The 11814-nt window shown below is 43.5% G+C and overlaps 1 protein-coding gene and 1 pseudogene across 1 annotated transcript in view; both read left to right on the top strand.

Moving 5' to 3' along the window:
- FGD5 (FYVE, RhoGEF and PH domain containing 5) overlaps nt 1-11814 on the top strand; it is a 233993-nt gene that overhangs the window by 118804 nt on the left and 103375 nt on the right. The window lies entirely within an intron of this gene.
- On the top strand, nt 2603-3523 carry LOC102846774 (annotated as a pseudogene).

Below are 11814 nucleotides of genomic sequence, written 5' to 3'. Positions count from 1 at the left end.
TTTGGACATGTTGTGAGGAGAGACCAGTCCTTGGAGAAGGACATCATGCTTGGGAGGGTGGAGGGACAGCACAGGAGGGGAAGGCCCTCTATGAGTTGGATTGATTCAGTGACTGGGATAATCGGGATGGGAGTGTCGGAGACAGTGCGATTGGCACAGGACAGAGCAGCAGAGTTTAGGGCTGTTGTACATAGGGTCGCTATGAGTCGCAAGCGACTCGACAGCACATAACAACAACAACAATATACAAGTCATGTGGTAACTTTACTGTATTCTTAGATATTTTCTCATATTTATGCATGTTGTTTTGTACCATGGAGTTGTTTCTAACTCACAATGACCCTGTAAGACAACAGAACTGTTGGAAGAAGATTCCCTAGGTTGTAAGTCTTTGTAGGGGCCAAAAAGACCTGATTCTCACCCACTGTGGGTTCAAACCACCAAACTTTCAGTTAGCAGATGAATGCTTAACTGTAGTGCCACCAGTGCTCTTTGTTGATACATTTTTGTTTTATTCTCTTTTTTAAAGCTTTTATTGCTAAGTGATAATACATTTAATGAATGTGCTGTTGATTTTTCTAAAGCTAGGACTCATTCCTATCAAGTGAATTCAGAACTGACTCACAACTGCCCCTCCAGCAGACTTTCCGCTGCTGTAAATCGTAATTTCCATGGCTCCAGGGCCGCTGCTTCCTATAGACTGTGCCCCTTACAGCTCTCTGTATTTCTTGTGTGTTTTGTGCTATTGGAACCTTATCATGGCTGGCTCTCCAGTGGGTTTTCAGAGGTTGTGAATCGCACAGCAGATTGCCTGTCTTTCTCTTGTGGAGCTCCTGGTGGATTAAACATATTTAAGGGATCTTGAAATAATTTTAAATGTATCTTGTGCTGAACTTCTTACTGAAAGGTTGACAGTTCAGACCCACTTAAGGGGACTGTGGAAGAAAGGCCTAGTATTCTGCTTCCGTAAGGATTATAGCCAGCAAAACCTCATGGAGCAGTGTTTGGTTTTAATACAGGAATTGCCATAAGCCAAGATTATTCCAGAGTACTGGGACACAGTGATGTCAGTCTAGAGACTGAGGGGCACCTGATCCAGGCCATAGTCTTAGCAGTTACTTGCTAGAAGAATTGATGCCTTTGAGTTGTGCTGGAGAAGAGTCTTGAACATATCCTGGACCACCAAGAAAACAAATAGTCTGTCTTGGAGAGGGTAAAACCAAGTTTCTCCTTGGAGTCTAGGATTTTGAAGCCCCATCTTACATACTTTGGGCACAGGGTTTGATGCATTGTTTTTCATTTGCGTTATTTTGTGGGTTTGGTTGTTTGGGGGTTTTTTTAATATAAATTTTAGCTATTTCCTTGACCAGGGGCATTACGATGTTTCTCTTGCTCCCACCCACAACAGCATTTCCAGGAGTTTGTTCATACTTCCTTATACTACAGAAACCATAAAAACCAATCTCACTGTTGTCAAGCTGATCCTAACTACCTCATGGCTCTAACTCTTTATGGCAACAGAGGCTTTATCTCTTTTTTTCTTTTCCCCAGAGAAAAATCAGTGTTTATTATGTTTTATATTGGTTCGCTTACAAAGTTGGTATACATTGTGTTTCACAGTAGTCTTCATTCACATTGTCTTTCATACAATCATTCCCATCCATTATGTTTTAGAAAATGAATCACCATTAGACCTTGCCCATCATTTCCCTGTCTTTTCAGGTTCCCACTGGATCCTTCTCATTTCCTTCACCCCCTTTCTCCACCCACCAGACTGTGCAACCTGCAACCCTTTGGTTTTGCTCCTACCCATCCTTACCCCTCTCCCCCACCTCTTTCCCCCTTAGGCTCCCTTTACATGTTTTACTAGTTATCCTTCTATTTTTACAATAATGGTCTTATGCAATATTTGTCCTTGTGAGACTGAGTTAGTTCACTCAGCATAATGCTTTCCAGTCTCTCCCATGTTATGCAGTATTTTTCAAAATTGTTGCTCCTGAGTGTTGCATAGCATTCCATTGTGTGAATGTACCACAGTTTCTCAATCCATTCAGTGCAGTTGGACATTTGGGCTGCTTCTTATTATAGGGAATAACGCATCTGGATGCCTTACATTTTTCCCTCAGAGTGGCTGCTTGGTTGACTGGGACTCATAGCCACTCAGTAAACTATAGATCTGAGCCTGGCCCCATCCTGAGCCATCCTTATGATCTCTGATATACTTGAGCCCACTATTATAATCGTGCCAGTACATCTTGAGGGTTTTCTTCTATTATGCTGACCGTCCACCTTTCTCCAAGGACTGCCCCCTCCTAACAATATTCCCATGGTATGTGAGACAACACTTCCCCATCCTTGCTTCTAAGGAGCACCCCCGTCACACTTCCCCAAGGCACACCAGATTGTTCTTCTGACAGTCTTTGGATAGTCAGTATTTTTCTCCAGCACCGTTATTCAAATGCATCGATTCTTCTTCTCTATCTAGGGAGATAGCTGAAAATTTCAGTTAGCAGCTCGACACTACTATGCCACCAAGCTGTGCAGTATCTTTTCTAGGGTTCATATCAAGAAATGTGGAGCGGGAAGCCAAGGTGTCCGCAAGATGGTGAAGCTGACGGCAGAGCTGATCGAGCAGGCGGCTCAATACACCAGTGCCGTACGGGACCGAGAACTCGACCTCCGTGGTTATCAAATTCCTGTTATTGAAAATCTAGGTGCTACCTTAGACCAGTTTGATGCTATTGACTTTTCTGACAATGAAATCAGAAAACTGGATGGCTTTCCTCTGTTGAGAAGACTAAAAACATTATTAGTGAACAACAACAGAATATGCCACATAGGTGAGGGACTTGACTATTCCCTACCATGTCTGACAGAGCTCGTTCTCACCAACAACAGTCTTGTGGAGCTGGGTGATCTGGACCCTTTGTCATCTCTGAAATCACTGACTTACCTAAGATTCTCAGAAACCCTGTAACAAATAAGAAGCATTACAGGCTGTATGTCATTTATAAAGTCCCACAAGTCAGAGTACTGGATTTCCAGAAAGTAAAGCTAAAAGAGTGTCAGGAAGCAGAGAAAATGTTCAAGGGCAAACGGGGCGCACAACTTGCAAAGGATATTGCCAGGAGAAACAAAACTTTTAATCCAGGTGCTGGTTTGCCAACTGACAAGAAGAAAGGGGGGCGGGGCATCTAGGGGATGTATAGACAATTAATAATGCTATAGAAAATGTTCAAGGGCAAACGGGGCGCACAACTTGCAAAGGATATTGCCAGGAGAAACAAAACTTTTAATCCAGGTGCTGGTTTGCCAACTGACAAGAAGAAGGGGGGGGGGGGCATCTCCAGGTGATGTAGAGGCAATTAAGAATGCTATAGCAAATGCATCAACATTGGCTGAAGTGGAGAGACTGAAAGGGCTACTACAGTCAGGTCAGATACCCGGCAGAGAGTGCAGACCATGACCCGATGATGATGGTGAAGAGGAAATGGAAGAAGACACGGTTACAAATGGGTCGTGAGCTATGGGGCCTGGGCATTTGCCTGCAGGATGTGGAGTAATAACATTTGGGACAGTTCTTGTTTTTTGAACATGGAATAATCTTGTTTGTGTCTACAAAATGGTATTCATAAGCTTTGATGAAGTAGTCAACGTTTTTAAAATTTTTAAATCTAAATGTAAAAAAAAAAAAAGAAATGCATCAGTCGTTTAGAGAACTTGTAATGTTGTTGACCCAGCTTCATTGACCCACTGAGGCTGTGAAGCTAAATTGACCCTTGGTTGCACCCTCAAAGAATGAAAGTTCCAGAATTACCAAGCGTTGGAGTAAGGGCAAAGGGCGATGTGAACAGCGAGTGGAGTTTGTGGTTTGCAGAGTGGGGAGAAAGATCATTCTGTGACTTGTGCTGTGTCTGAAAAATCTACTTCTCCTAAAGGCAATACCCCTTCCTTTCTGCACCCCAGTCTTGTCATATGGTTCAGAAGGGAGGAAGTCTTGAAACACTCACAATAAAGCAGACCTAGCCACTTGAAGAGTGAGTGGAATCTCCTGGGGAACTTCAGCAGGTGTGTTTGGGGGTGTGGCGAGGAGCCCTGCCCTCTCCAGATGGTTTGGGGTAGCAAGCCAGTAGGGGAGAGATGTCTGGAGCAGGGCAGGAAGCTGAGCCCAGCCCGTCTACTGTTCCTCTGACCCCTGCACCACTAACACACAGACACATAGAGGGTGTGGGTGGAAGGAAAGAGGAGGGGCGAAAAAGAAAGACCAAACAGCCCTTAAAAATAGATCTCATAGTGAAAGGAGACATTTAGAGGCTGTCTGGCATGCAGGTTCTCCCTTACTAGGATGTTAATTTTCAGACCAATGGAGGATTTTCAACTTAAATACCAGCCCTCCTGAGACCAGCTCAGGAGCTCAAGACCTCTCCCACCTGTTCCCCTACCCTTGTCTTGATTACCACAATTTCTTTCCTCACAGGTAAGGGGGCTAGCAGTCTGAATTTTAGTATACCAGCTCTAGAGGAAAGTGGACTCTCTGTTCATTCTGGGAGAAGGTCCTTGTCTCAGCTTCTCTGGGCCCCTGGTTTTCTCATTTCCTGTAGATCTCCACATGACATCCTTTCCCATTTGTCCTTGCTCGCCTTTGTGGTTGTGCAGCTTCTGTTATCTGTTATCGCTCAGCAGTGATAAGTTTGGGACACATCCTCACTGATAAGATCTCATTAACATAACAAAGAGAAACCTGTTCCCAAGTGTGGTCACGTCTATAGGTTGTCAGGGCTGGATTCCAACACAGGTTGGGGGGTGGGGACACACACACACACACACACACACACACACACACACACTCTCTCAATCCATAATGCTTGTCCTCAGCCTCAATCTCGTCACCACTTTCCCTGTCTGACCTGAGTGGAAGCTGTTTACCTTCTGGAACCGTCTTCCCACTCGTAACACCTCTGGCTCCCTGCCTGGCCATGTCATCACTTCATCAGGGACCTCATGCCTTGCCCTTCCTGAGACCTCTGTCCTGCCCAGGGCCCCGCCAGCCAGGATTGGGGTTCCATGTTGTCTTTGTGTCCCTTGTCAGAGATGAGCTGAGTATTGTTCCTTTTACTTGCAGCCCTGCCTTGACATCCTACCCCAGGTTACAAGTTCCTTTCGGTCCTTGCCATTCCCCTGGACCAGTCCCTGTCTCTTGTCTCCTCGAGTCTTCCAGTCAGAACTGACTCCATTCTGACGCTCTAGTAGGTTTTCAGAGGTTATAAATCAAGTGAGGGCAGATTGACTACCTTTCTCCCTCAGACCAGCTGGGAGATTCGAACTTTGCACCTTTGAGTTACAGAGCAACTTGCTACCCTTAGGCCACCAGAGCTCACCTGGACCAGTCCCTAGCTGGGTTGAAATGCTGCAGACTTTTCCATTTAAAGACTAAGGTGCATGTGGGCTTCTCTGCAGATGCTTGCTTCTCCTTGACATTGAGGAAGGAGATCCCAACCTCTGTTTACTTCCTCAGGCTGCAGCCGTGTTCTCCCCGTTCTTGGAAAGCAGTTTCACCTACTCTCTGGAACCAGCTTCCTCCCCTGGTTGCAGCTCCTCTCTGTGTTTACTAAGCCCCTTGCCATCCTTCCTCTTGCTTCGGCATAAACCTACTCATTTTAGAAGCATGTAATTTGAGGTGCATTGCAGAGTGAACCAAGGGAGAGGTAAGGGAGTGAGAGGGAGGAAATTATGCAACAAAGGATGAATGAAAATCCAGCTTTTCTGTAAACTTTTGTTAAAATCACAACTTTTAAAAAAATTATTCAGTGAGCGCCTACTGTGTGCCAGGCACTCATCTGAGGTCTGAAAGTACAACAGAAACAAATCAGACCATGTGCCTGCTGTGTTAGGGTTTAGAAAAGGGGATGGATAAGCCAGAAAAGCTATTAGCTTTTTAAGTTCGGTTATTATGTTTTCTGTTAAAAGAAAATCACAAAGTGATGGAGGACAGAGTGCCTGGGGTTAGTGAGGAGATCTTAGATAAGATCAAGGAAGGCTTTCTTGATGAACAACAAAAAGTCAGAACCCACTCATTGCTGACCCTGCAGTGTGTGTTTCAAAGGCTGTAAGGCTCATGGGTGGAGATGGCTCATATTTCTCTGTCAGAGGAGCTGGTGAATTTGAACCATCAGAAAGGCTTCACCTTTGGGTCAGCAGGGCAACTCTCGATGGTCTACACTACTGGAAAGTAGATAGAACAGCAGGTGCAAAGGCACTGGGGTAGGCATGAACATTCTAAGATGGAGGAATGCAAGGTCAGGATGCAAAGTGAGAGACCAGAACATAGAAGGAAGGTAAATGGAGCTGGAGGGGCCTCTAAGTTTTCACACACCCGCAGGCACATCCTTGTCTTCCCTATATTTCCTCCTTCCTCACTGCTGTTGTTGGATCTCTGTCATCCTCCTGACATCCAGGACACAGACTTCCTTCCCAGGCGGGACCCCCTGCACATCCACCCAGACATGGTCCCTCCAGTTGCTGCTTAGCCCTGATGCTCCTGTCCTCTACCCTGGAATTCACTGACACCATCCTCTCCATGCCTCTCCTGACTTCTCTGACCACCCAGCCCTGCCTCCTCCTCCTCCACACTATGTGCTCTCTAAGGCCTGGCCTCCCCATCCTGGGCTTTCATTCCATGCCCTTTGCCCAGTGTCCAGTCCAAACCAGCTTACCAGCATTATGCAGCTGACATTCATGGAGCTGACTCTGAGGCCTGGCTGGCCTCTGAAACTGCACACTCAAGCTTCGTGCTACCTTTTTGGGTAGTTCTTAGAGGCCCGTGCAGATACCCCAAATTCATCACCTTTCGAGCTAAGCTCATCTTTTTTTGCCTTCTTCCCCAGTCTGTTTCTCTGATGTTTTTATGAGGATGTGTTTGAAAAATTTAAATTCCTAACATCCCATCTTCTATCACCATACCTTAATCATGGACCAAGTAAAATTCAACAAAAACCTGGGGTACTGGCAAGGGATCATCATGAAGGAAGCAGAAATGACTTCTGTGTGTTCTTTTTTTTTTTTTAATATAAAACCAGTAGCGATTACACTTTATTCAAACAGAATTGAGCATTACAAAATTAAGAAGCTAATAAATTATAATTTTGGCACACGTATTTTTACAGTGCACACAAAAGTATTGTTCATGAATGTCTCAAGATCCATAGCACCAATAAATACTTAAACTTTTCTTTTGAAAAATCCAGTCCTCATTTTTTGGTTACAAATCATGACATCAATTAGTTACTTTAAAATATCTCTCTAGGAAAAAATATACGAGAAATTGACAGAGATTGTTTTTGATCCCTGTGGGATTCCAACTCATGTAGATGCTTCTGAGAGTTATCAAAAGCATTTGAACGTTTTAGTCTTAATAAATTCAAAACCTGAAAATAAGATCATAGGGTATGAAGAACACAAGAAAAATCATTTTTATGGTATCACGGTTTAGTTTTAATTCAGTGAATACGAACATGACACATAGACATTCAGTCACTTGTCCTGCCAAACAATATGCCAAGATCAACCTTGGAACACTTAGAAAAATCAAAATGATAAAGTATGTGCTCTTTTTAAGCGCACGTCTGGACCTTTGCCCTTGGAGCTTCTCTTCTTCCTATGCTTTGCATTGGCTCCCAGGAACCAGGCAGAGATTGAAGTATTTTCATGTGGCACGACAGGAGGCCTTTCAAGGTACAGCATCAGCAGAGGAGAAGGGACCCTCAGAACCGAAGGGGCAGGTGAGAACAGGGCTTAGAGGGTCCAGAAGGCATCCTGGACATGTGTGTGTGTCTTACAGCGTTGTCCAGCATCTCTGACGGCTTGGAGGCTTGAGGAGTCTGGGGACAATTAGGACCCCTCATTCTGAAGGAGCTTATTCTGAGACTGAGTGTCCTCTCTGCTGAGTCTAAATTTTGCCTCAGTTGTGTTGCAACTGTGGACCATGAGGACTTACGCTCACTTTCTTCTTTCTGACATGGTGGCATTTATTATCTGTAAAGACTTTACAACCTTGCTATGTCAGTTCCATTCTGGACCGGGTATCAGCACCACACAGGATCTTAAAGATGCACCGCACAGTCTCTGAACCAGTTTGTGCATGCAAAAAAAATGTCATGGTTAAAATTATGTCTTCCGAAACATGTGACAACTCTATGATAGTCAGTGGTGCGGCAGTTAGAAGGTGATGTCATTTGGCAGCTATGTGATGATGTAATCATCCCTAGGATGTGATGTAACATAATTATTCTCCTTTAGTGATGTGTTCTGAATCCTGACCTCTGTTAATGAGGCAAGAGCCCTGTTGGCCTTGCCTGTAGGGCATTGCAATGCCATACAAGGTCTGAACCTCTCAGATGGTTTGAGTTCGTTATTATTGAGCTTTTGGGGTAAAGATGGTCAGTCTTTCCCTGTGCAGTTTATAGTCTCAGAAACCTAGTGAAGGGTCAAGTGAGTCACTTGTGACTCAGTGGTCAGAAGGAACGTAAGCTTGATTAATGAGGCAAATTAGGTTATGTTATTTAGGATTGTTGTTATACTGTCGAGCTGGAACTGACCTCTAGCTGACCCTCCAGTGGGTTTTCAGAAGCAGTAGGTCACACAGGACGAGACTGCCTGTGTTTCTCCCACAGAACAGCTGTTTGATTCAAACTACGCACCTTTGAGTCCTTACCACTAAGTCACCAGAGTTTCCTCATGAGGAGGCTTCATTTTTTTGATTCATAGACAGGGTTCGTATACAAGTTACCACCCTGATCCAACGTAGGGGACATTTCACTGGGACGTGCCCTGCATCATGTTTTAGTTTACAAGGATGAAAGGACAAAGAAGTAAACAGAAAAGGATCTCAGTGCCACTAGAAAAGAAGAGCTGGGAGCAGGGCATGTCTTTTGGATCAAAGTTCTCCACAGGCCAAGACTGATGCCAAGACAAGAGGACATCTCCAAGGTACATCATCCCATAGATATTGAAAGGAGACTAACAGCTTCCCCAAGAGCCAACAGAGAAAGACTTTCCCTAGCGCTATTACCTTCAACTTGGACTTCTTGCTCCCTAAACTACGAGAGCCTATTTCTAATTGTTAATGCCATACATCTGTGGTACTTCTGTTATGTGGTTTGGTGCTGTTGAGATGGCTCTGACACACATCGACTTAATGTACAGCAAACAAATCCTGCCCAGTCCTGCGCCATTTTCATAATTTCTGCATGAGCCCTTTGTTGCAATCACTGTGTTAGTCTGCATTGTTGAAGGCCTTCCTCTCTTTTGCTAACCCTCTACATTTCTAAGCATAACCTTCTTCTCCAGGGACTGGCCTTGCTAATAATATGTCCAAAGTATGGGAGATGAAGTCTCGCCAACCTTGCTTCTAAGGAGCACTGGCTGCCCGCCTTCTAAGACAGATTTGTTTGTTCTTTTAGCAGTCCCTAGTATATTCCCTTTTCTTTGCAAGCAACACAGTTTAAAGGCATTAACTGGCCTGGTGCTTTATGTGTTGTACCACTAACCTGAAGGTCTGTGGTTTGAATCTTAACAACAGTAATATTTTTTTTTTAAAAGGCAGTTTCTCCCATAAAGATTAATAGCCCCAGAATCCCAGGTCACCATGAATTGGAAGTGACTTGATGCCAGTGGGTATTGTTGTTTTGAGGTGGTTGTGTTTTTTTCATGTTATAACAGCACTAAGAAACGAAAACATAGATCCCAGAAATCCATGCACTCAGTGAGGTTTGAAGTGTCTGTGCCACCAGGCACCTAGCTCACGGTGAATACTCAGAGCTGTGGGACCCAGAGGTGAAGAAAGTGGCCTCTCCTGTCAAAGAAGGAAGACTCCTCATGCCAGTTGTGAGGCGGCAGCCCCCTACATGGTCAGTTTTGTGAGCCAAGCTATACGTAATATGGGCATTGTGTGTCTGCAGAGCCAGAAAAACCAAGAGGCCTCCAGGAGGAGGTGGGACTTGAGCTGAGCCTTGTTAAGTGGAAAGGACAAGGAGAGTTTACAGGAAGGGAGAAAAGGTAGGGCCAAGGCATGGAATCAGCCATTCCCTGGCTTTTCAAGATTGTGTGACTCGTTTTCTCAAACCAGAGTGAGCTGATGAGAACAGGAAGCCTGCATTCTCTATATGCCATGTGCCGACATCTCTACCTTTTCCTGTTGTCCAGCAGTAGGAACTGACCACTCACAATCACAGCTGCTTTCTTCCACTCCAGAAGGTGAGAAAGCAGAAAAAGATACTTTGTTCCTTGTTTTATTGGACAAGCTGGAAGCTGTTGAGGAGGGCTTGTGTTCCCCTTACCCTGTAATGTGTGAAATCCTAACCCCTGGACCTGCACTGAGACGCTGTTTGCAAACAGAGATCTCCTTTTGATGGGTGGATTCTCTGAGCAGCACAGATTGGTTCCTAACTGAAAGGTTTGCAGTTCAAGACCCCACAATACCTGACTGTCGACTGCTGATCATCCTCTGAAACATAGTTCACCTCTGCCATTGTGAAGTCACCATGAGTGAGAATCAACTCTAGAGAAACTGGTTTGATTTTGGGAATTTTGCTGTGCTGATGAGATCATACTAGAGTACAATAGATCCTAAACATAATTGTTGCAGAATTGTAAAAAGAGCAGGATACTGAGACACACAGGCCAGTGGGGAGAGGAAGACAGATGCTATAGACAGATACCTCCACAAGCCTATAAATGCCAAAAATTGCCAACCACTGCTAGAAGCTGACAAAAAAAGCTTTCTCCCACAGCTGATGCCCAGGATTCAGACTCCTGGACTCCTTAAGAGTGGGAAAGGAATCTTTGTTTCTTCAAGCTACAGACTTAGAGTATTTCTGTTGCAACAGCTCTAGGTAGAAATCAGAAGTAGAAATTGAGTCTTCTAGTGTGTCATTCAGAGCTTTCCAAAATAACATGCTGATTGAATTGTGTCTCTCAAAAACACATGTATGTGATAATAGAACATATTTTGTTATATTATTTGCTTTTGTCTTCTGGAGTTGTCTATTAAAATCTTCTGTTCATCTCTTTTGCTTCAGTATTTCTTTCCTTTGTTGCTTTTTTTAAATTAGAAATAATTATGATAAATGTATGATTTTATGTGTATTTGCTTAGGAAGTAGCTGTGATTCGGTAAGTGGATGTTATTAGCAAAGCAGAAAGACTGTTTAGTAGAAAAAAGCATTCATTTGGAAGCCAGAAAACTTAATGTAAAATGTTCACATTTTAAAAATAAGTTCCACAGTTATACAGCTTAAATCAAATGCATCATACTAATTATTCGAGTTTGAGTAAAATACATGTTTTATCTGATATGCCTTATCTGCTAGGTTTAGTAGGGAATAGGCCAGAAGGTAAAAATTATAATATAAACATAAATGTAAAATATGCTGCTATGCTAATCTTTTTTTCTCCCAAAGATAATACATGCATTGTAGGTTAAACATATGTCTATAAAGGACTATAATATTTCAAAAGGCATAGATTCTCAGAAATAATTCTTTATTATTAACATCCATTTAAAAAAATAATGAAAATTGCATTAAAGTGTTGAGAAGCCAAAACAAAGGGAAGAGATACCGAGGTAAAAAAGCTGAAGATTTCAGAAGGTAGCTCAAGAAGACAATGCCATGTATTATAATAAATTATGTAAAAATCTGGAGTGAAAGAATAAAAAGGGAAGAACTTGCTTGGTATTTCTCAAGGAGAAAGAACTGAAGAATAAATGCAAGTCTCAAGTTGCAATACTGAGAGATGCTATGGGCAAAATCTTGAACAA

The sequence above is a fragment of the Elephantulus edwardii genome, unplaced genomic scaffold (genome assembly GCF_000299155.1).
Source record: "Elephantulus edwardii isolate Elephantulus edwardi_28Jun2011 unplaced genomic scaffold, EleEdw1.0 scaffold00306, whole genome shotgun sequence".
Taxonomy (NCBI): Eukaryota; Metazoa; Chordata; class Mammalia; order Macroscelidea; family Macroscelididae; genus Elephantulus; species Elephantulus edwardii.
Note: the sequence above shows the minus strand (reverse complement) of the source record. Positions and strands in the feature narration are given on the sequence as shown.